The sequence below is a fragment of the Dreissena polymorpha genome, chromosome 1 (genome assembly GCF_020536995.1).
Source record: "Dreissena polymorpha isolate Duluth1 chromosome 1, UMN_Dpol_1.0, whole genome shotgun sequence".
NCBI lineage: Eukaryota > Metazoa > Mollusca > Bivalvia > Myida > Dreissenidae > Dreissena > Dreissena polymorpha.
In genome coordinates, this window is record NC_068355.1 from 24,276,851 (window position 1) to 24,302,024 (window position 25,174).

The 25,174-nt window shown below is 38.5% G+C and overlaps 1 pseudogene; it reads right to left on the reverse strand.

Annotated features, from left to right (window-relative positions):
* Positions 1–25,174, reverse strand: part of LOC127848234 (electroneutral sodium bicarbonate exchanger 1-like) — a 61,195-nt pseudogene that overhangs the window by 13,320 nt on the left and 22,701 nt on the right.

A 25,174-nucleotide genomic window follows, 5' to 3' on the forward strand; every position in this document is an offset into this window, starting at 1 on the left:
AAATTATGTCACAAACTCAGTTATTCCAAAAACTCACCAAGAAGGCAATATATTCCAGTTAACATGTATGTCAAGTGGACGAATCTATAACAATCGCATACCCTGCTAGATCGATTTATGGGAACTGTATTATTGACGTTGTTCAGCATACCGGTATATACTGCGATCTACGATCGCATAACGCTCATTACTAGTGTTATATGATAAACAACGTTCTTCGATATACTATGCATCAATTTTTGTACACCAAATCAAAATCACTGCCGCGCATGCGCAATAACATTTATTTGAACCCAACGAAAAAATAATTCGACAGAAAGAACTGCAAGACAAAACGCCCAACAGGGCGTTGAAACGACCTGGTATGAGTAAGGCGATAGAGAAAATTTGTTGTTCTTGCAAAGAACGAATAAGTTTCTGATTTCCGGATACAAGGAGTGATAATATGATCACCTCCATGTCTGTTAGTAAACCACGACCGATGTGTGATAGTTGAAACCATCACAAAGGAATCGTGAAAAACAGTTGAAAATCAGCTAAAAAGAATTTTCGCTTTTCAATATGTAGATGTGCAGGTGATATTCATTAGGATACCACATAATTGAGAAAATCAAGAAACGTTGTTCTATGTGATCGTCCCTAACCTTCTCTGCTCACATCTGTATAAGATGTAAGGAAGGTTGTGGTAGAATTAACTATATTCTTGACAAAATAATTTTCTAGTCTAGACACAACTGAATAGTGGTTAATAATAACACAAAGATGGAAATCTGTGTCATTGAATAATCCCATGAATTATACAATTAACTTAAAAATTAAGCTGAAACGGACGTAAGAAAAGACGTCTCAGCAGAAAGACCGGTGACCGGACCGGAAAATACCGACCGGTGGCCGGAACCATTAATGATGGGTGGGGAAAGAAATCACGACACGCTGAACTTGCCCAGTCCAAACACACTTGAAAATTGGTAGAATAGGAAAGTGTTTAACACATATAAGTTTATGACCTATCTACAGTACATAGCCTATTCCTGAACCAATAAAAGGCGCTTTTGAAATCCTTAAGATACAGGTTGTGAAGTCATCGATTTGCGAAGTACGGAAATATGATTGACAATGGTACCTCCGGAATCGGAGGTGTGACGGCAGAAAAAGGTGAAAACCCTAGGAGCAACCTTAAAGGGGTCCACCCGTGCCGGTAGAATGATTGGAAGTCTTCAATTCTGACTTGATAAATCCATTTACTTCATGACTCCTTACCGGGACGAATTCCGAAAGGATGCGAACAGTTATAGGAAGACGGCCTGTTATGGCCAGAAGTGTAATAGAAGAACTTTAAGATGAGGTCCCTCAAGATCCTAGCATCAAAGATCTGAGTTCAATAGCCCCAAATCCATCTACAAGACTGTAGCCGCCATGCGGTCAATCTGATAGGCAATCCTATGTATCCGAACTCTTGTTGATTCCATCAGGTTGAAAAGCACTGTCGTTGGAGCAATAGAAAAGCAGAAAGCAATACGAAATGTTGTCTTGCTAATCCTGCTAGCGTCACTTATGTGTCCCAACTGTTCCGTGACACTGACTGCAAAGTATGTAGCCGACAGGTAAAGGGGGTTAAAACAATTCATCCGTTGGGTCTCGAACATAAATTACTAGAGGTCAAATAGTAATGTTCGACCTTAATACTAGATTCCGAGCCCGCTTCATCCGATCGATCTGCAAGACCAGTAGTCTGCATGTAGCCGGTTGAGATAGAAGTAGAAATAACAGAACATCAGTATTGAAAAACACAAAATGTCATTTGGTTTGTTGAATCCATAAAATATAGTATTCAATACATAGCCAGGGGTAACTTATTCTGACCGTGATCGGTGATATGACCTATGAATGGTGACCGATGTCCGGTGATCGGACCGCTATAATATAACTGCGTAAGAATGGAAATATCTGGTTCAGAAGAATGACCATCCACGAAGTCATCTGATAATGTTTAGCGGAAAACAACGGTAGATTATCAGTATTAATAGGCATAAAGTGTCCATGTTTTCTCATGGAGATAAGAACACCTAATCCCGGTGCCTGAAAGTTAAACGAACTAGTGTTCGTATACAAAAATGGCTCGGTGACTGAAACATGTGTGGATAAGAAAAACCATCGCACGTGGAATGGAGAAATGATATCCCTAAAGGAATAAAATGGAGAACGTCGATATGACCAGTAGGTTCATTAACGCCTACGTGAGAAGTGGAGACATCTTATATAACTGCGATGTCGAATTATTGTTCGGCTACGCTAGGATTATTGTCTCCTACACTATTTTCTCCGTGAGCTTTGACGTGATCGCTTACAAGCGTATCAACGCCGAAAACTGCTCAATGAAGGAGAGGTATGTTTGATAACTATCATGTTGTGCTCGATGAAGTCCGTTGAAGTGAAGGTTGACGACGTCCTCGTTTCCTGCGATGTCGAGATGTGGATCGGCTGCGATGACACCGAGATCTTCATGAATACCGTCTCCGTGAGTGACGACGTGATCGCTTACGAGAGCCGCGACGATGAGAACTGATCGACGAAGAAGAACGTGTCCGATGTCTACTCCTTGATGAAGACGATGCATTTAACAACGAATAGGAGGAAGAAGAAGAATCCAATGATGAAGACCGAGTTCATCATCTTGACCGGTGACTGGTGTTATCGGTGGCAGGCCTAACTGATGACCGTTGGCCGGTGACCGGACCGGTGATCAATGACCGGACCGGTGACCGGACCGGTGACCGGACCAGTGACATGACCGTACCGGTAACATGACCGGTGACCGGACCGGACCAGTGATCAATGACCGGACCGGTCATATGACTGGTGACCGGACCGATGATCAATGACCGGACCGGTGACATGACCGGACCGGTGATATGACCGGTGAATGGACTGGACCGATGACCAGCCGGTCATATCATGACCTGACCAGTTAGATGACAGACCGGTGACCGGTTGGTCATATCATGACCAGACCGGCTGGTCAGACGTCAATCAATGCAGAGCCAAAGGTCTGTGATCAACGTCCCAGGTGACGTACCGGTCATATCATGACCAGTGTTGTCACCGGATAATGACCGTATGGCGGATGCGAAATGGTCCGGAATTGGTCGATGTCCTTGAACAATGCCATCTGTCAAAGACTTGCTGACGGGTGTCGCCATATGGTCTGATGTTGACCAACTGTCTAAGAGTCTTAGCATAGTACGGTCGCCATTGTGCCCGATACCCGGTGACTGATGCTGCAACTTGTCATCCATGGTCTGCGAAGTCACCGGGTATTGATCCACTCTTGTTTCTACGACCATCATGTTGTGGAATATATGAAAAACAAGAGCAAAACATATTCAATACACTGATCACAGGCCAGATAATCATACGGTACATAAAATCATTATTTCACCATAATAAAAATTATAATAGTACTGCCGTAGATCATAAATTAAAAAAATGTTTAATTCAAAACAGATAAATAATAATAAGACGATCAATTAAATTGTCATACGGAACGTTAAAATCATAACACACAATGGCAAATGATAAACAATCTGTCAATAGAAGAACACGCTTTGCACGATCTCGTAACACATTAGAAGAACATGCTTTGCACGTTCTAGCAGCACGTTATAGCAATGAATTAGAAGAGCACGTTTGCAGGCGGTCGTTTGCGCCTGAAAACACCCAGCATGGTAGAAATAAACCATTGTTCGATAAAAACAAGCATGGCTTACCTTTACAAATGAAGTAAAATCCATTAAATCCACATAAATTAATCCGAATGAGAAATAAACAGATGGATAACACAATTTATCTATTCAAAACCCCAATCAACCAAGTGAAATTAATCGAAAAACAATTTTCAATTTAAAACCGTAAAAGACACGTATACACCTGGTCGATCCGGAAAGAAAATTGAGGGTTGGTTACCGATTTTCGGCTAGGTTGAATTGCACTATGTTTAACCTTGCCTGTATTACGGTATTGAGGTGGCGGATTCCCTGTTAAAATTCCGGATGAGTTAATTCCCCTTGGAAAGGATAAGCATGAGATAGCAGGTCAGTATATATGACATTAAACTGACAACCAGTGTTATGCAACTTGTCCTTTACTGTCCCCTTATGATAGTTTGCGAGTGCTATGAAAGCAATATCTATGATACTTTAAGGGGTAAAATGGACCAAACACAAAACTTAAGCAAATTTTCAATTTTCTAAGTATAAAGGGCCCATAATTCCATCAAAATGCCAGTCAGAGTTACATAACTTTGCCTGCACAGTCCCCATATGATAGTTAGTAAGTGTTGCAAGTATGAAAGCAATAGCTTTGATACTTCAGGAATGATATGGACCTAAACACAAAACTTAACCCAAATTTTCAATTTTGTAAGTATAAAAAGGACAAAATATTTCTGTCAAAATGCCAGTCAGAGTTACATAACTTTGCCTGCACAGTCCCATTATGATAGTTAGTTAGTGTTGCAAGTGTGAAAGCAATAGCTTTGATACTTAAGGAATAACATGGACCTAAACACAAAACTTAACCAAAATTTTCAATTTTCTAAGTATAAAAAGGGCACATAATTTGTCAACATGCATGCCAGAGTTATCAAACTTTGCCTGCCCAGTCCCCTTATGTTAGTTAGAAAGTGTACCAAGTTTGAATGCAATAGCATTGATACCCAATGGGAAAAGTGGACCTAAACGCAAAACTTAACCGGACGTCGACGCCAAGGTGATGACAAGGTGATCTGAAAGGCTAAATATATTGTCAATCAAACCTCTGAATGGCTTATTATATATCGTCAATTAAAGCTCTGAATGGCTAAATATATTGTCAATCAAAGCTCTGAATGGTTAAATATATTGTAAATCGAAGCTCTGAATGGCTATTTATATATTGTCAATCAAAGCTCTGATAGGCTAATTTTATATTTTTAGTCGAAGCTCTGAATGGCTGAATATATTGTCAATCAAAGCTCTGAGTAGCTAAATGTCAATCAAAGCTCTGAATGGCTTACATACACATCAGTATTTTTATCAATTTTTCTAATGAAGAAGAGAAGTCAAAATCATTATTAAAATCAATAAAATTGTACTAAAATTTTACCACTCATCCCTCGCATTTTTTAGAACATATACACTAATATATATGAAAAGCCTTCAAAATGTGCAAGTTAAAATTGTGATAATGTAAATGAAGGTTCCTGAATAAGCAATAACCATATGTAATTTCAAAGGCATCCTAAATGTGTTCACCTGAAAGAAAGTGAAGAAATGTTTAAAGTCAATCTAAATATGTTCACCTGGATGAAAGTGAAGAAGTAGACTCACCTGAATGAACGTAAAGAAATGGACCCTGCGTATGCGGACGTTAGGCAGGTAGATGTAGTCAGGCTGATATTTCATGGGCATAAAAAGAATCATGATGCGGTTGACGAGTTGCATCCCCTTAAGAGACGCGATACCCATAAACAGGAACACACCGTAGAGGATGGGCATCGGGATGTACTGAACTAGAGGAAAGCCGTTGGGATGTAGTGAAATAGAGGATGGCCATCGGGATGTACTGAATTAGGGGATGGGCATCGGGATGTTCTGAAATAGAGGATGGGCATTAGGATGTATTGAAATAGAGATGGGCATCGAGATGTACCAAAATAGAAGATGGACATCTGGATATACAGAAACAAGAGGACCATGATGGCCTTGAATCGCTCACCTGACTAACCTTTCTACATCAATTTAAATTCTATCAGATCCATATACAATCCCAAGAAAGATTTCATTAATTAATACATTCTGACAAAATGTCATTAAGACGTGATGAAAACTGTGACCTCTTTCATCTACACAAGTTTTTTACTAGAATTGGCCCGGTGACCTAATTTTTGACCCCAGATGACCCATATGCGATACCAAAATCGGATTTTATCAAGATAAACATTCTGACCATACTACATTAAGATCAGATGAAAACTATGACCTCAATTGTGTATACAAGGTTTTTCTATGATTTGACCTAGTGACCTAGTTTTTGACCACAGATGACCCAAACACAATCCCAACCCAGATTTTATCAAGATCAACATTCTGGCCAAATTTAATTAAGTTTGGATGAAAACTGTGACCTCTTCTGTCTACACAAAATGTTTTATTTAATTTTACCTAGCGACCTAGTTTTTTACCCTAGATGACCAAAATTCAATCCCAACACAGATTTTAACAAGACAAACATTATGACAATATTTAATTAAGATCTCATGAAAACTGTGACATCTATTGTCTACACAAGTGTTTTCTATGATTTGACCCAGTGACCTAGTTTCTGACCCCAGATGACCCAAATACAATCCCAATCCAGATTTTATCAAGATAAACATTCTGACCAAATTTAATAAAGATTGGAGGAAAACTGTGACCTCTATTGTCTACACAAGGTTATTCTTGTATTTGACCTAGTGACCTAGTTTTTAACCCCAGATGACCAAAATACAATCCCAACTCAAATTTCTTCAAGACAAGAGGGCCAAGTTGGCCCTTGATCGCTCACCTGAGAGATGTCGGTTCATTCAATCTTAACCTAATGTCAAACTTGACCTAGATATTGACCAGACAAACATTCTGGTCAAGTTTCATCATTATTGAACCAAAACTCTGGCGTAGGGAGTGTTTTTGTTTTTGTAAGATTTGAAATGGTGGCCTTTCATCAAACTTGACTGAGATATTTCAGCAACTTTGATAGAGAATGCTTTAGAAATGAGAATGCTAGAGTGTTTACAAACCAAATGTGGACGGACTGACAGCGGACAAAGACCAATTCTAAAACATCACCTGAGCAATCAGGTGAGATAAAAAGTTTGTTTCACCGATCTGAGCCATTTTCTAACTTATCCAAAAAATCAATAAAACCAATGTATTGACAAAGTTTCACGATGATTAGGCAAAATATGTGAGTTCCACAAGGTTTCTCTCTACGTAGTTACATAAGGAAAACTGCCCCTACCCCCTGGCAGGCATGTTTATTGACCCATCGGGACCATTTGCATACTCATCTGAGATATATATAAAACCAATCTTTTCACCAAGTTTCATGATGATTGGGCAAAAAATGTGACTTCTGGAGTGTTCATAAGCTTTTTTTTACTATATAAATATAAGAAAACTGCCCTCCCACCAGACATGTTATTCAACTGACTGAAACAATTTTCCAACTCAACTCTTGTATACAGGAAAAACATGTTCTGACCAAATTTCATGAAAATTGGGCAAACAATGTGACTTCTAGAGTGTTCACATGTTTTCACTATATACATATAGAGAAAAATGACCCGCCCACTGGGAGCCATGTTTTTTCACCGATCTGGACCATTTTCGAACTCGTCCGACGTATCAATAAAACCAGTGTTTGTATTAACTTTTATGATGATTGGGCCAAAATTGTGACTACTAGAGTGTTTACAAGGTATTTCTATAGCCTTGAAAGGAAAACTGCCCCGCCCACTGGCGGCCATGTTTTTCAACGGACCGGAACCACTTTTAAACTCAACCAACATATCATTAAGACAAACATTTTGACAAAGTTACATGATGATTGGGCATGAAATGTGACTTCTACAGTGCTTACAATTTTTTTTTTGTTTTTTTTCCCTAGTGACCTAGTTTTTGACCTGGCATGACCCAGTTTCAAACTCGACCAATATTTTATTGGGACGAAGCTTCTGACGAAGTTTCATGAAGATCGGACAATAAATGTGGCCTCAAGAGTGTTTACGAACACATGTTAACGGACGGACGGATAACGGACAGAGACTGGTCACAAAAGCTCACCTGAGCAAACAGGTGAGCTAAAAAGGATGGATATTGGGGTATGCTGAAATAGAGGATGGATACCAGAATGTACTGAAATAGAGGATACTAACTGGGATGCACTAAAATAGTGCATTTACATTGGGATGTACTGAAATAGAGGATGGGCATCAGGATGTACTGAAATAGAGGATGGACATCAGGATGTACTGAAAAAGAGGATGGGAATCAGGATGTACTAAAATAGAGGATGGGCATCAGGATGTACTGAAATAGAAGATGGGCATCAGGATGAACTGAAAACATGTCCATAAATGCATTTATTTTCATCTGTTATGCATACTCAGTGATATTTGGCTCTTTTAAGAAACAAATCAAGGTCCAGTTAAAATTCTATAGGAACATTAGCAGGAACACCCAATATGTAAAAAAAGAATATTTGTTGAATTTTGGTGGATGATAAATGTTTCATATCACAGCTAATTATAGAAAATATTATATCCCCATGTAGCATGCACAAAAATTGCATACTAGGCAAACATAAATGTGTTATTCACTTAAAATGAAAATAGGCACATACCTTAAGAACACCCGTCATTAAAACAGACAGTCCGATCATCATAAAGATGGCAACACCTGTCACCCGCTGCTCTCTGTGAAGGAGAATAAATATGAGCCATTGCACCTACTTCATTCAGCATATCCAAACATTGTCTTTAGATATCAAGTGTTAAGCTGTTGAATTCAGCTGATTTACAAAATAAAAGCATTTGAAAGATGATGTGATGAGAATGGCAACAATCAGGAGATCTAGGTGGTAGCCAGACCCTTTCTGTGGGAAGAAGATATTGGGATTAGCTTAGTGGAAATTGCTATTTGCAAACAGCATAAAACCAGAACAGCCTGTAAGTAACTCGCAGTCTGTTCAGGTTTTATGCTGTTTGCTTCTAAATAGTATCTAGGGTTGGAACTGAAACCTTTAAAACTTGGATCTAGTAAAAAGGCCTTTAATAAAATTTAACTTCTGAGGGACTACAAATGCTTGACAATACATATTGAAGTGGTAAAGGGATAAGCAATTGGGGTTCTCCAGATGAAAGGTTGCATTAGTGTACCGGATAGAAAGTATTGCACTGTGGACAAGTTGAGGATGAACAAAACCATAACGATCAGGAGATCCAGGTGGTATCTACATCCTTTCTGTCTTGGGAAAAATAGGATTTGAATGAGCGTTATATTTTGTTTCAGATCAGCCTATGTAATATTTAACCTTCAGTTGGTTTTACTTCCAGTTGACAATGACTACGCAAACACTACGCAAACCTTCAGATTGCTTTTCTTCGTTTCTACTATGACGTGGCAAACACTACAGGAACCTTCAGTTATTTTGTTTTCCTGTTGACAACAGCACACAAACACTAGATGAACATTCAGTTTTTTTCCTTTCTGTTGATAACAACAAAAAACATACACTAAACGAACCTTCAGTTTGTTTTCCTTCCTGCCGACAATGAAAACATTAACAAACAAAATAAGACAATTGCCAAGCAATATATGTCACTTACCGGCTCCACCATTGTCAGAAATTCCACCATTGTCAGATTGTTTTTATATATATTTGTTGCCATAGCAACCAAAATTGTTGATGTAGGAACAAATTGAAATGATGTGCATAATGTCCATATTGCCATATATCCATATTTCAAGTTTCATGAAAAAATATAAAGAACTTTTAAAAATATCGCAGGATCCAGAAAACCACCATTTTCAGCAGTATTTCTAGTCTATTTGTTGCCATAGCAACCAGAATTTTTTGACGTAGGAACAAAATGAAATGACATGCATAATGTCCATATTGGCATCTGTCCATGTTTCAAGTTTCATGAACAAAATATAAAGAACTTTTTAAGTTATCGCAGGATCCATAAAAGTGTGACGGACAGACTGACAGACAGACTGACAGAGCGCAAACCATAAGTCCCTCTCCGGTTTCACCGGTAGGGGACTAAAAACAAACATTAACACTAGACAAACCTTCAGTTTGTTCTCTCTCCTGTTGATGATGACTGCCGTGATCTGCTGGTCCATGAACAACAAGATTGTGGCCAAAAGGGCAGGGATAATCACGGCTACACAAAGCCACTTGGGGTTCTTCTCGTTGAACGGCTGAATGAACCAACCCCGGCTCAGATGGTTTGTCTGCTGTAAAAAGTAAGTTCAAAGTCAAATAATAGCTTAGGTTTTTTAACTAAGAATGTGACGTCAATAGTCAGCGTTTTCCCCTACCTGAATTTGTTCCACTCAAAATACAATTTCCCCTCCAAGAATATCATTTTTCACCAAAACATATATATTTTGCATTTATTTAAGCTTTAAATCGAATATTGTTAATGTTGATTGCTTATTTATCCATCGCAATACTAGCTTATGAACGGTGGTCACGAAAACACGTTAAAATAGAAATAAGCGTCTACGGAGTTGGATTAGAATGAGTAGTTTGCGGTTCCTTATAATGTTTGCAAAGTCATGCGGAACATTTCGCACTTCATCGCTGTAAAAGTTGTTAAAAGAATCCTCAAACTAAACGTGCTTTCTTCTGAGTCAAGCAAATGCTATATCACGTAATGGATAAAGGGAAGTCACTCAAAATGTAATTAGTAGTTGTAAACATTTTTTTATGATTTTTGACAGAAAACTGTTTTATTGTAATTGGGAAAATTGTCATCTAGATATGATTGGGTATGGGGCTGTTTACTTTGGGAATGCCTCCATTTTTCGGAGGCGCAGATAGTGGTGAAAAATCCTAAAATCAGAGTAGATGAGTTATAGACATTGATTAAACCAGTTTTTATTTCTTCTCAAAATATGTCTCTTTTGCACGTCATTTTCCCCTTTCATCCAGCGTCTTCCCCTTTTTCTAAAAAAAACCTGCATTGAAATAACAGACAGAATGCAATACAAAAATTTAATAGTTCCTCCAATCTAGATTAAACTTATAAACAGGCGTAACGATTGAATGAAAGATGCGATTTTACAAAAACTTTTACTCAGTTCCATTAGTAAAATACCAGAAATATATTTTCAACTGTGTCTAAGACAAATATAGTCACACCTCAGCTTAGCTCAAATGACCGTCGCAAATGCTTTATTTTCAAATAAAAAATCTTCAAATTTACGATTCCATGAACAAGTTTTGAAAACAAGGGCTGTTTGTAAAACATGCATGCCCCACATATGGACTGTCAGTTGTAGCGGCAGCCATTGTGTGAATGCGTTTTTTTTTCATTGTAACCTTGACATTTGACCTAGTGACTTGAAAATCAATAGGGGTCATCTGCGATTCATTATCAATGTACCTATGACAGTTCATGATCCTAGGCGTAAGCGTTCTTGAGTTATCATCTGGAAACCATTCGGCTGACGGACCGACGGACCAACCGACAAACCGACTGACCAACCGACCGACCAACATGTGCATAACAATACACCCCCTCTTCTTCGAAGGTTGGCATAACAAAACAACAAAAAACAAAAAACAACACAAAATATCATGCTGACAAACATAAGTGATTTACCCTTTACCGCTTATATACCTATTTAACCTTTTACCACTTAGATATGTATTTAACCCTTTACCACTAAGATATGTATTTAACCCTTTACCACTAAGATATGTATTTAACCCTTTATCACTTAGATACGTATTAAACCCTTTACCAATAAGATATGTATTTAACCTTTTACCACTAAGATATGTATTTAACCCTTTATCACTTAGATACGTATTTAACCATTTACCAATAAGATATGCATTTAACCCTTTACCGCTTATATATGTATTTAACCCTTTACCACTTAGATATGTATTTAACCCTTTACCACTAAGATATGTATTTAACCCTTTACCAATAACATATGTATTTAACCCTTTATCACTTAGATACGTATTTAACCCTTTACCAATAAGATATGTATTTAACCCTTTATCACTTAGATACGTATTTAACCCTTTAACACTTAGATACATATCTACCTGTTGACCACTAAGATACAACTTATTTATTACTTTACCACTTAGATACATATTTAACCCTTTACCACATAGATATGTATCCATCCCTTTACCACATATATACGTATTTAACCCTTTACCACTTAGATAATACTTAACCCTTTACCACTTAGATACGTACCGGTACCCCTTTACCACTAAGATGCATGTACCTAATTTACCCTTTAACACTAAGATACGTATTTTGACGCATTGATAGTTCCTTACAAAGTTATATTTAATTTCTTACTAGATTTAAATTTGTAAGGCTTCATCTCCAAACCTTAGGTACTGATTAGCAGCAAACAGCATGAAACTTGAACAGAATTTGAGTTGAACACAGCCTGTGCTGGTTTTTGCTGGTTGCACATAGCCATTTTCACTCTGCTTTTAAGTGGTAAAGGGTTTAACAGTATTTTGAAGTGAACAAAAACAACTAGAGCTTTGTCACAACAAGGCCACAATGAGGCTAATAGCACGCAAACACCCTCGATTTGTCAGCTATGTTCAAACGCAAATAACTCACCATATGTGTATTGATTATTATGAAAATGGATTCTTGTCAAACTAAACATCATAGTGCTTTCATACATTTCAGTTTTAACAAGAGCACCGCATAGCGGATGCCAATGCTCGACTGTGGGAGCAGTTTTGAATAAATTAAAGCTTTGATTTTAGAGCCTTTGTTAAAGTTTTATATCAGAGGTCACAGTGACCTTGACCTTTGACCTAGTGACCCAATAAGGTTTTGGTGTGTACAACTCATCAAGGTGCATCTACATTCGTGTATGAAAATTCACAGTTGTTGGTTGAAGCACTTTGATTTTAGAGCCCATGTTAAAGTTGTATATAAGAGGTCACAGTGACCTTGACATTTGACCTAGTGACCTAAATATGGGTGTGGCATATAGAACTCATCAAGGTGCAGCTACATTAAGTTTTAGCACGACGCGGACGGCGGAAAGATGAGCTGGATATGACAATACCTCAGGGTTTCTCAGAAAACAGCTGAACTAATAAAATCGCTAAAGGAATGTGGTAGAAGTGCACTCCACAAACTTACATGGAACCTGCTCTGAACAACCCCACGACAGAACCCATAGTGATTTTTTAATGAAATTTAGAAACAAAATTCGATCCCACTTCCAATCTCAGAAGCATTGTTTTTCTCTACTGAATACCTTAAATTTCCGATTGAAGGTTTCTAAAAAGAATAATTACAATGATATCTTTTTATCAATAAAGTTCAACAATTAGTTTATATCTCTATACTACATCTTGTTTTTCATGGATCAGCACTATATTAACTTAACCCAAAGTAAATATAATTTTGAAAACATTTTATGTTAATACTCAATTTTAACCTTTTCGTAAGTAAAGAACCATCTTTTTTTAAATTTTAGTCAAAACAACAAGATAACCCCAAAGCCAAAGAGACCCAGTCCCATTAAACAAAGTGCTGAAAAAACACTGCCATACTTGGAACTTAATTTGCACTTGCCATTTTGGGGTTGGCAGATCAATAACCTACTTTGATCTTAATTGGAACTTGCAATTTTGGTGTTGGCAGACCAATGACTTTCTTGGAACTTAATTGGCACTTGCAATTTTGGTGTTGGCAGACCAATGACTTACTTGAAACTTAATTTGCAATTGCAATTTTTGGGTTAGCAGACCTATGACTTACTTGGAACTTTATTGGCACTTGCAATTTTGTGTTTGGCATACCTATGACTTACTTGGAACTTAATTGGCAATTGCATGTTTGGGGTTGGCAGACCAACGACTTAATTGAATTTTAATTGGCACTTGCAATGGTTTGTTTTTGAAGAACAATGACTTACTTAGAACTTAATTGGCATTTGCAATTTTGGTTTTGGCAGACCAATGACTTACTTGAAACTTAATTGGCACTTGCAATTTTGGGGTCGGCAGACCACTGACTTACTTGAAACTTAATCACACCGTATTACGCGTCACGTCGATGGCAGAATGTTCCGTCGATGGCAGATAGCTTTACTCGACCGCGTAAACAGGTAGGTTACAAATTCGTTCGGTATAATTATATAAAGCAAGTAAGGCCTAAATCGTTGCTACGAACATATTGTCCATTGACTGAGGACGCCACCAGGTAATTGTGGACTCGTTGTTCAAGGTTTAAGAAATGTGAACGAGTTAAAAGTGACAGTTTCCGACAAATCATTGAACATGACTGCTTTTTGTTCAAAATATCTGAAGTTTGAAATAAATGACTTGATTTCGTGTTATATACTTGCGCATTTATCCCTTAAGGATACGTAAGCCAAATATCCGCCCTTTGAGTTGTTTAATGAAAATGTTATAGGCGTCCAAACTGACCCCGTCGAAAAAACATTGGTGCCGTAGTTGGCAGATATGTATTTTAAATGATGCCGCATAACATTTGGTTAACATTAAAATCTTATAATTTTGTCATAGTCAACTTTGAAAATATAAAACCTATAGTTCATTTTAAGCCTGATGCCAATCTTCTGGATTTCTTAAAGCAAACACAAAATATTGTCAAAACATAATATTGTTTTCACTTAACATACGTAACATTACTTTAGCTTGAAATTAATTGAACTATCTGTAAAATTAAATGACCCTCATTCTGAAAAATCTGTCCTTAATGTATATGCGTAAAGTGTTAACCCTGATAAGCCTGTACAGTCTGCACTGGCTAATCAGGGACCCTGTACAGTCCACACTGGCTAATCAGGAACCCTGTACAGTCGGCACTGGCTAATCAGGGACCCTGTACAGTCGGCACTGGCTAATCAGGGTCCTGTACAGTCCGCACTGGCTAATCAGGGACCCTGTAAAGTCGGCACTGGCTAATCAGGGACCCTGTACAGTCCGCACTGGCTAATCAGGGACCCTGTATAGTCCGCACTGGCTAATCAGGGACCCTGTACAGTCCGCACTGGCTAATCAGGGACCCTGTACAGTCGGCACTGGCTAATCAGTGACCCTGTACAGTCCGGGCTGGCTAATCAGGGACCCTGTACAGTCCCCACTGGCTAATCAGGGACCCTGTACAGTCTGCACTGGCTAATCAGGGACCCTGTACAGTCCGCACTGGCTAATCAGGGACCCTGTACTTTCGGAACTGGCTAATTAGGGACCCTGTACAGTCCGCAATGGCTAATCAGGGACCCTGTATAGTCCGCACTGGCTAAGCAGGGACCCTGTACAGTCCGCACTGGCTTATCAGGGACCCTGTACAGTCCGCACTGGCTAATCAGGGACCCTGTACAGTTCGCACTGGCTAATCAGGGACAACACTTTCCACCTAAATTGGATTTTCATTAAGAAGAAACTTTCTTTAAATGAAAGTACCATTCAAGTGAAAAGTGTCATCAAAGATTATCTATTGCAGACTTCACAGGCTAATCTGGAACTAAACTGTACGCACATGCATAAAACCCTGTTTTGCCAGAGAACAGCTCAAATTCATGCTTAATCACAGCAAACCTACTTTGGTTGGGAAGAAGCGTCCATTGCGCATAGATTTCAAACCATAGGCCAGTAAAAATGTTCCAATGAAGAGAATTCACGAGAAAAAGAACACGTCCTCCACGTGTTTACAGTCATCATGCAGTCGACCGCCCTCTGCTTCACAAAAATCCGGATGAATTTTATCCCATTTCTTTGTTACAGTTCCCAGAACATAGCTCACAGTTGACGAAACATTCCCGCCCAGTGTCACATTCGACAAAAGCCCACTTGAATTATTTCCAGCTTCGGTTTTGTTTGCATCTGGTGCCTCGCATCTGCAGGATATATTATCTGGGTCGCGATTGTAAAGGGCCTTTTGGGTGATTCCAATTAGCTTGAAAACTGCCTCTTTCATAAAGATGATGGATAATTCCATACACGATCATGCCAATAGAGCAGGGCAGAGAGATCAGAGCAGCCACATTTGAGCATTTTACTGGAAAAGCTAAATACATGTGAGTGAAATGACATCCGAGATTAGCCTGTGTGGACTGCACAGGCTAACCAGGGACAAAAATTTCGGTCAAGACTAGATTTTGGTCTGGAGAATACTTCCTTTACACACAAAATGTCTTAAAACAAGAAAGTGTCATCCCTGATTAGCCTGTGCCGACTTTACAGGGTTATCTGGGATGACAATTTATGCACATGCATTAAGCCCACTTTTCCCATAACGAGGCACATTGTATTAATTAAACAAGAGCTGTGTCACAAACGTTACTAACATAGGGTTAGGATTGTGCCAGTTATGTTCTGGGGCACATAACTCAGAAATGTGTCACTCAGGATGAAAATCTTGCGTGTCTCCACTAAATAATAATGGCATATTTCACGTTTCAATGTAAATGCTTGAGAAATGTGGTAGAATCGACAAATATCCCTGAGGGAGCAAATAAAAGATACTGGAGAATCACTAATTTTCACAATGTTCTGATTATTGCCAGTTTCTCATTTGTGCCATTTGCACTCATATTATTACACACATTAATAACTTACTTGGACATTTAACATTCCATACGTGTGATAATTTGAAATGAGATGACTCTCAATTTAAAACCACAACCCTACATCCTATATTATCAACAAAGAAATAGTGAAATCCCAGTGGGAGCTTTACCAATGGTTGGTGTAAAATAAAGGCACGATATTTATGTGATGTTGTGTTTTTGGTTCGTTCTAACAAATACGTTTAGCGCCCAAAAAGACTGCACAGGCCAGCACTCACTCGGAGAAGTCGACTAGGATGGTCTCAAACACAAGGACGGGACCAGTGGATCCCAGGATGGTCAGTGGCTGCCCAGAAAACAGTGCGTAGCTCACCCCACTGATCGCCCCCGTCAACAGACTCTCCAGAGCACCCTAAAAATATATGTGTTTTTGTTTTATAATGAGCCTCATTCTGGGGAAATGGGGCTTAATGCATTTGCAACAAGGGCTGTTTGTAAAACATGCATGCCCCCCATATGGGCTGTCCGTCGTAGTGGCAGCCATTGTGTGATACGTTTTTTGTCACTTTGACCTTGACCTTTGACCTAGTGACCTGAAAATCAATAGGGGTCATCTGTGAGTCACGATCAATGTAGATATGAAGTGTCATGATCCTAAAAAAAGCGTTCTTGAGTTATCATCCGAAAATCATTTTATTATTTCGGGTCACCGTGACCTTGACCTTTGACCTTGTGCCCTCAAAATCAATAGGGGTCTTCTGCGAGTCATGATCAATCTACCTGTGAAGTTTCATGATCCTAGGCGTATGCGTTCTTGAGTTATCATCCGAAAACCATTTTACTATTTCGGGTCACTGTGACCTTGACCTTTGACCTAGTGACCTCAAAATCAATCGGCGTCATCTGCGAGTCATGATCAATCTACCCATGAAATGTCATGATCCTAGGCGTATGCATTCTTGAGTTATCATCCGAAAACCATTTTTCTATTTCGGGTCACCGCGACCTTGACCTTTTACCTCGTGACCTCAAACTCAATAGGGGTCATTTGCGAGACATGATCAATCTACCCGTGAAGTTTTATGATCCTAGGCGTATGCGTTCTTGAGTTATCATTCAAAAACCATTTTACTATTTCGAGTCATCGTGACCTTGACATTTGACCTAGTGACCTCAACATCAATAGGGTTCATCTGCGAGTCATGATCAATGTACCTATGAAGTTTCATGATCCTAGGCCCAAGCGTTCTTGAGTTATCGTCTGACAACCACCTGGTGGACAGACCTACCGACAGACCGACAGACCGACATACCGACAGACCGACAGACCGACATGAGCAAAGCAATATACCCCCTCTTCTTCGAAGGGGGGGCATAATAAGTGTCATCTATGATTGGCTGGTGCAGTCCATATGGGCTTATCAATCATGACACTTTCTTTTTTTACGGTGTTTTCTTTTGTTTTAAGGTAGTCTTGGTAGTGAAATTCATATTGAGAATACATAAATCTGCATTGGCTTATCTGCGAAAACACTTTTCAGGCATGCATTAAGCCCCCCGTTCTCAGAGAGCGGCTCAGTACTTTATGTTCATGTCCTACACGACACCTGCATCTCAGACACAAAGAAAAGACTGAAAAATTACCAGTGGTGTTTTGGGGTCAACGTTTGGGCAAAAATTACCATACCAAGTTGTACTAAAACGTTACCTTACCAAGTTGTATTGAAACATTACCCTAACAAATTGTACTGAATTTTTACCCTACCAACTTGTACTGAAACGTTACCTTACCAAGTTGTACTGAAATGTTACCCTACCAAGATGTACTGAAACGTTACCTTACCAAATTGTACTGAAACGTGACCTTACCAAGTTGTACTGAAACGTTACCTTACCAAGTTGTACTGAAACATTACCCTACCAGGTTGAACTGAAACATTACCTTACCAAGTTGAACTGAAAATTTATGTTACCAAATTTAACTTACACATTACTCTACACAGTTGTATTGAAACGTAAACTTACCAAGTTGTACTGAAACGTGACCTTACCAAGTTGTAATGAAACGTTACCTTACGAAGCTGAACTGAAAAATTACCCTACCAAGTTGTACTGAAACGTTACCTTATCAAGTTGTACTGAAACTTTACCTTACCAAGTTGTACTGAAACGTTACCTTACCAAGTTGTACTGAAACTTTACTCTACCAATTTGTACTGAAATGTTACCTTACCAAGTTGTAATGAAACGTTACCTTACCAAGTTATACTTAAACGTTACCTTACCAAATTGTACTTATATGTAACCGTACCAAGTCGTTCTTTGTCGCCGCAGCCAACAGTCCCCCAAAGGTGATGATAGGAGTGAGGCAGGCGAAGTAGAGGAACAGGAATGAGGCAAGGGACTGCACGTGGAGCGCGTCCATGAAGTCACTCAGGTACCATGGCTTCTAACGCTTGATATCCTGTATCAGACCTCCAAACAACCTGAAAATGAAAAAAAGGACACAATTACAAGGATGAGATTTTTTTAATAAACCTCCGAACAACCTGAAAAGGAAAATCACAGAAATGTCCAGGGATGTGATTTTCAATTAAACATGAAAGCAGTAAAATAGTATATGGTTACTGTGAAACCATTATTAATCGTCAGGCATTACTTTTCATAAACTGCGTCAATCGACCGATCGGCGAATTTAAGATCCTAACGAGTAATCATGCTCTATGTTTGAACAAAAACAAACACTAAGTTAAACAATATTTTAAAACTTTACCGTATACATTAGGCATTAAATTCCAACATAATTCATGCACACATTCACTGCTGTTTCGTAATCAAGATTAATCCGGTTTTGACACAAAGGGATGTAGATTACACAAGGTACTTAACTGGCACGTTACACTTCTTTAAAACGCGTGTGCAGTACAGCTGTATCGAATGCGTTAACTTCGTTTATGTAGAATGGTAATGAATTAGCGCTAATTGTTTATAACTTTATTACCCATTAGGTGCATTGTGTTTTCAGGGGTGTTGCCTATTAGCCATCACGCAGCGAATGCCAATGAAAGACAATAAAGCAAATGAAAAGATGACGATGTGTGATCAGCATGCGTATTTATCACAAATTAATATATTTTAAATTAAGAATATTTTAATTGCTGTTTGTTGTTTGATTGTTTGCCCATAACCACACTTATTACTACTTTATATGTTTCAATTTATTAATTTTTAAATTATTGACATTATTGATTTATATACCGGTAGTTTACTTTTTAAGAACAAACACACACATATAGTTTATAATTTTAATGTTGATATCAGAATAAAAAAGGATTTTATTTGAGAAAAAAAAACAGTGACATTTGAGACCAATTACTGTTCTTAAAATTATCAAAAATGTACGATGCAAAACGCTTAAAACTTTATTGAACATTAATATGAAGTTTCATTTGTATCCTTTAACCACTGATAGAGCTACGCCTCTAAAAAGTTGCAGGAGAAATGAAACAAGAGCACCGCCTTGCAGGTGCAGACCGCCCATATATTTTTCTTTTTAAAGATGTAGAGACCTATCTCAATATCAATCACAAAGGATGGAGGGGTGGAGTGGAGAGGGGTGTATAGTGTGGGGGTGTGGTTATTTATTATATTATCTTCCAAAAATGCAAAAAATGCAAAAAAAAAAAAAAAATTATTTTGGCGGGGGGGATTCTTGGGTGGGATGGTTGGACGGTATTTTAAAAATAAAATAATGAAAATAAATATAAAACCATGTTTGAAAAAAAAGAGATGTGTTTGTAAGAAACACAATGCGCCCTATTGTGCCACTTCGGAAAAAACAAGAGGGCCAAGATGGCCCTAGTTCGCTCACCTGAGAAGAGTCTGTTTATTCAATCTTTACCAAATGTCAAACTTGACCTAGTTATTTTCCAGAAAATTATCCTGGTCAAGTTTCATCATTATTTCATCTGCGAGTCATGATCAAAGTACCTATGAAGTTTCATGATCCTATGCGTAAGCATTCTTGAGTTATCATTCCCAAACCATTTTTCTGAGTTGAGTCATCGTGACCTTGAGAGCCATTGTGTGAATACGTTTTTTGGCACTGTGATCTTGACCTTTGACCTAGTGACCTGATAATCAATAGGGGTCATCTGCGAGTCATGACCAATATACCTATGAAGTTGCACGAACCAAGGCATAATCGTTCTTGAGTTATAATCCAGAAACCATTTTACTATTTCAGGTCACCCCAACCTTGACGTTTGACCTTGTGACCCGAAAATCAATAGGGGTCGTCTGCGAGTCATGATCATTGTACCTATGAAGTTTCATGATCCTAGGCATAAGCGTTCTTAGTTATCATCCAGAAAACCATTTTACTTTTTCAGGTCACTGTAACCTTGACCTTTGACCTAGTGACCTGAAAATAAATAGGGGTCAACTGTGAGTCATGTTCAATATACCTATGAAGTTTCATGATCCCGGGCATAAGCGTTCTTGAATTATCATCCGGAAACCATTTTATTATTTTGGGTCACTGTGACCTTGACCTTTGACCTAGTGACCTGAAAATCAATTGGGGTTATCTGCCAGTCATGATCAATGAATCTATGAAGTTTCATGATCCTAGGCATAAGCGTTCTTGATTTATCATCCGGAACCCATTTTACTGCTTTGGGTCACCGTGACCTTGACCTTTGACCTAGTGACCTGAAAATCTATATGGGTCATCTGCAAGTCATGATCAATGTATCTATGAAGTTTTATGATCCTTGGCATAAGCGTTCTTGAGTTATCATCCGGAAATCATTTTACTATTTCGGATCATCGTGACCTTGACCTTTGACCTAGTGACCTGAAAATCAATAGGAGTCATCTGCGAGTCATGATCAATGTACCTATGAAGTTTCATGATCCTTGGCATAAGCGCTCTTGAGTTATCATCCGGAAACTATCTGGTGGACTGACGGAGCGACATGAGCAAAACAATATACCCCATCTTCTTCGAAAGGGGGAGGGGGCACAACGAGAAAACTGCCCCCCTCCCAGAAGACATGTTATTCAACTGACCAGAACCATTTTTGAACTCAACTCTCGTATCAAGGAAACAAATGTTCTGAGCAAATTTCATGAAAATTGGGCCAAAAATGTGACTTCTACTCTGTTCACATGTTTTCACTATGTACATATAGAAAAAAATGCCTCGCCCACTGGCGGCCATGTTTTTCACCGATCCTGACCATTTTCAAACTCTTACGAGATATCAATAAAAGCATTTTTTTGACAAACTTTCATGATGATTGGGCAAAAATTGTGATTTCTAGTGTTTACAAGGTTTCTCTATTGAAATAGGGAAAACTGCCACTAAATACATATAGAGAAAAATGACACGCCCACTGGCGGCAATGTTTTTTCCCCGATCTCGACCATTTTCAAACTCATTCGAGACATCAATTGAACCAATGTTTTGACCAACTTTCATGTTGATTGGGCAAAAATTGTGACTTCTAGAGTGTTTACAAGGTTTCTCTATAGCCAAATAAGGAAAACTGCCCCGCCCACTGGCGGCCATGTGTTTCAACGGATCGGAACCACTTTTGAACTCAACCAAGATATTATTAAGATAAACATTTTGACAAAATGACATGAAAATTTGAGCACGAAATGGGACTTCTACAGTGTTTACAAGGTTTTTCTTTTTTTATGACCTAGTGACCTAGTTTTTGACCCTGCAAAACCCAGTTATAAACTCGGCCGAGATTTCATTGGGACAAAGCTTCTGACCAAGTTTCATGGAGATGGAACAAGAATTGTGGCCTCTATAGTGTTTACTAGCAAATGTTTACGGACGGACGGACATACGACGGACAAAGACCGGTCAGAAAAGCTCACCTGAGCAATCAGGTGAGCTAAAAAAATATAAAAAATACCTTTGACCTTAAAGGATGGCCTTGACCTTGAACTTCCACAACTCAATATGTGCAGCTTTATGAGAACGCCGCTTTGAAATATTTTTTTACCTTTGACCTTGAAGGAATGATAACGCCGCTTTGATTGTTTTACCTTTTACCTTGAACGATGACCTTGACCTTGAAGAATGACCTTGAACTTGAAATACCACCACTAAAAATGTGCAGCTTCACGAGAACGCCGCATTAAATGTGTGTGTGTTTTTTACCTTTGACCTTGAAGGATGACATTGACCATGAAGGATGACCTTGACCTTGAACTTCCACCAGTCAAAATGTGCAGCTTCATGAGAACGCCGCTTTGATTTTAAAAAAATGACATTGAAGGATGACCTTGATCTTGAACTTCCACCACTCAAAATGTGCAGCTCCATGATAATGCCGCTTTGAATTTTTTAAATATATTTTTATACTTTGACCTTGAAGGATGACCTTGACCTTGAAGGAGGACCTTGACCTTGAACTTCCACCAATCAAAATGTGCAGCTTCATGATAACGCCGCTTTGAACATTTTATTTTTTTGACCTTTGACATTGAAGGATGACCTAGACCTTGAAAAATGACCCTGACCTTGAACTTATACCACTCAAAATGTGCAGCTTCATGAGAACGCCGCTTTGAATTATTATTATTTTGACCTTGACCTTGACGGATGACCTTGACCTTGAAGGATGATCTTGACCTTGAACTTCCACCACTCAAAATGTGCAGCTTCATGAGAACGCCACTTTGAATTTTTATATACATTTTTTTACCTTGAAGTATGACCTTGACCTTGAAGGATGACATTGACCTTGAACTTCCACCACTCAAAATGTGCAGCTTCATGAGATACACATGCATGCCAAATATCAAGTTGCTATCTTCAATATTAAAAAAGTTATGGCCAATGTTAAAGTTTTCGGACGAACAGACGCCATATATTTGACATTTGACCTTAAAGGATGACCTGGACCTTTACCTTTCACCACTCAAAATGTTCAGCTTCATGAGATACACATGCATGCCAAATATCAAGTTGCTATCTTCAATATTGATAAAGAAATGGCCAATGTTAAAGTTATTTTGGACGGACGGACAGACTGACTAAAATCCTGACTGACAGTTCAACTGCTTTATGCCACCCTACCGGGGGCATAACAATTATTGTTTGGGGGTGGGGGTGGGGGGTATAGTGTAAGGGTGTGGTGGTCATTTAGTAGATGATATTTCATTAAACAAAAATAATGGGGGGATTCGGGTGGGGGGAGGGGGGGGGGTTCGGGTAGGGGGGGCGTGGAGGATGGTTCGGGTGAAGTCTATTGTGGTATGCCAGGTAAGAGTTGTTTTGTCGAAATATCAATCGATTCTAATCATAAATAAAGAAGTTATGGGAATTTTAGCAAAATTTAATAATTTGACCTTCAGAGTCAAAGTCATTTAAAGGTCAAGGTGAAATTCAACTTGCCAGGTACAGCACCCTCATGATAAGATGAAAGTATTTGAAGTTTAAAATCAATAGCCTTGATATCTTAGAAGTAAAGTGGATCTAAACACAAAATGTATCCATATATTCAAAGTTACTAAGTCAAAAAAGGGCCAGGATTCCGTAAAAATGACAACCAGAGTTATGCAACTTGTCCTTTACTGTCCCCTTATGATAGTTTGCGAGTGTTCCAAGTATGAAAGCAATATCTATGATACTAGTTAATTAGTTAGTTAGTGTTGCAAGTATACAAGCAATAGCTTTGATACTTTAGGAAAAAAGTGGACCTAAACACAAAACTTAACCAAATTTTCAATTTTATAAGTATAAAAAGGGCACATAATTCTGTCAAAATGCCATTCAGAGTTACATAACTTTGCCTGCACAGTCCCCTTATGATAGTTAGTAAGTTTTGCAAGTATGAAAGCAATAGCTATGATACTTAAGGAATAAAATGAACCTAAACACAAAACTTAACCAAAATTTTCAATTGTCTAAGTATAAAATGGGCACATATTTCTGTCAAAATGCAAGCCAGAGTTGTCTAACTTTGCCTGCCCATTCCCCTCATGATAGTAAGTAAGTGTACCAAGTTTGAATGCAATAGCATTGATACTTTATGAGAAAAGTGGACCTAAACGCCAAGCGTAACCGGACACCGAAACCGACGCCAAGGTGATGCCAATAGCTCATTTTTTTTTCAAAAAATAGATGAGCTAAAAAATAATTAAAATATACGCCTATGTTCACGTCAAGGACATACAATAATTCTTATACAGTCAATCTTGTGGATGCGACCACTTGTATTATGTGACCTTTGTCTTATGCGACCATTTTGAAATCCCACAGAGCTTTTTCGCTATATAATGATATTGTATTAAGCCACTTTTGTCATACGCGACCAGCGACCGCTGATTTTTGTGTATTTTGATGTCCGAATCTTTAACTAAGCGACCACTGGGCGGCAAAAGTGGTTAATCTATTGATCTTTCAGGGACAAATCCGTGTTAATTGGTTATCTAAGCCGATAAGATGTACTGTTACACCTCTGCTTTGTTTTCACACCAACCATTTTGATTATGCATTGTCTCGTTGACCGATTCTGACCTGTATTGTTGTAGACAGCGTATCAATTTATTGAGTAGAATAATAGAGGAACCTATTACGCACAGTCTACAGCTTAAATAGTTTACTATGTGGAACGTTAAGAGACAACGATGATTTTTCTCGAGTAAAGAAAACAGGTGCAGAAACAATGCACTGTATGTGACAAACATTTCCTTAGAAGTGCGGAAAGAAAAGTATTAATTGGCAACATCTGTCGAAATCCGTACTTTACCAATTTGTAATTATGCTAATTAGTAGATATTTGTAAGCC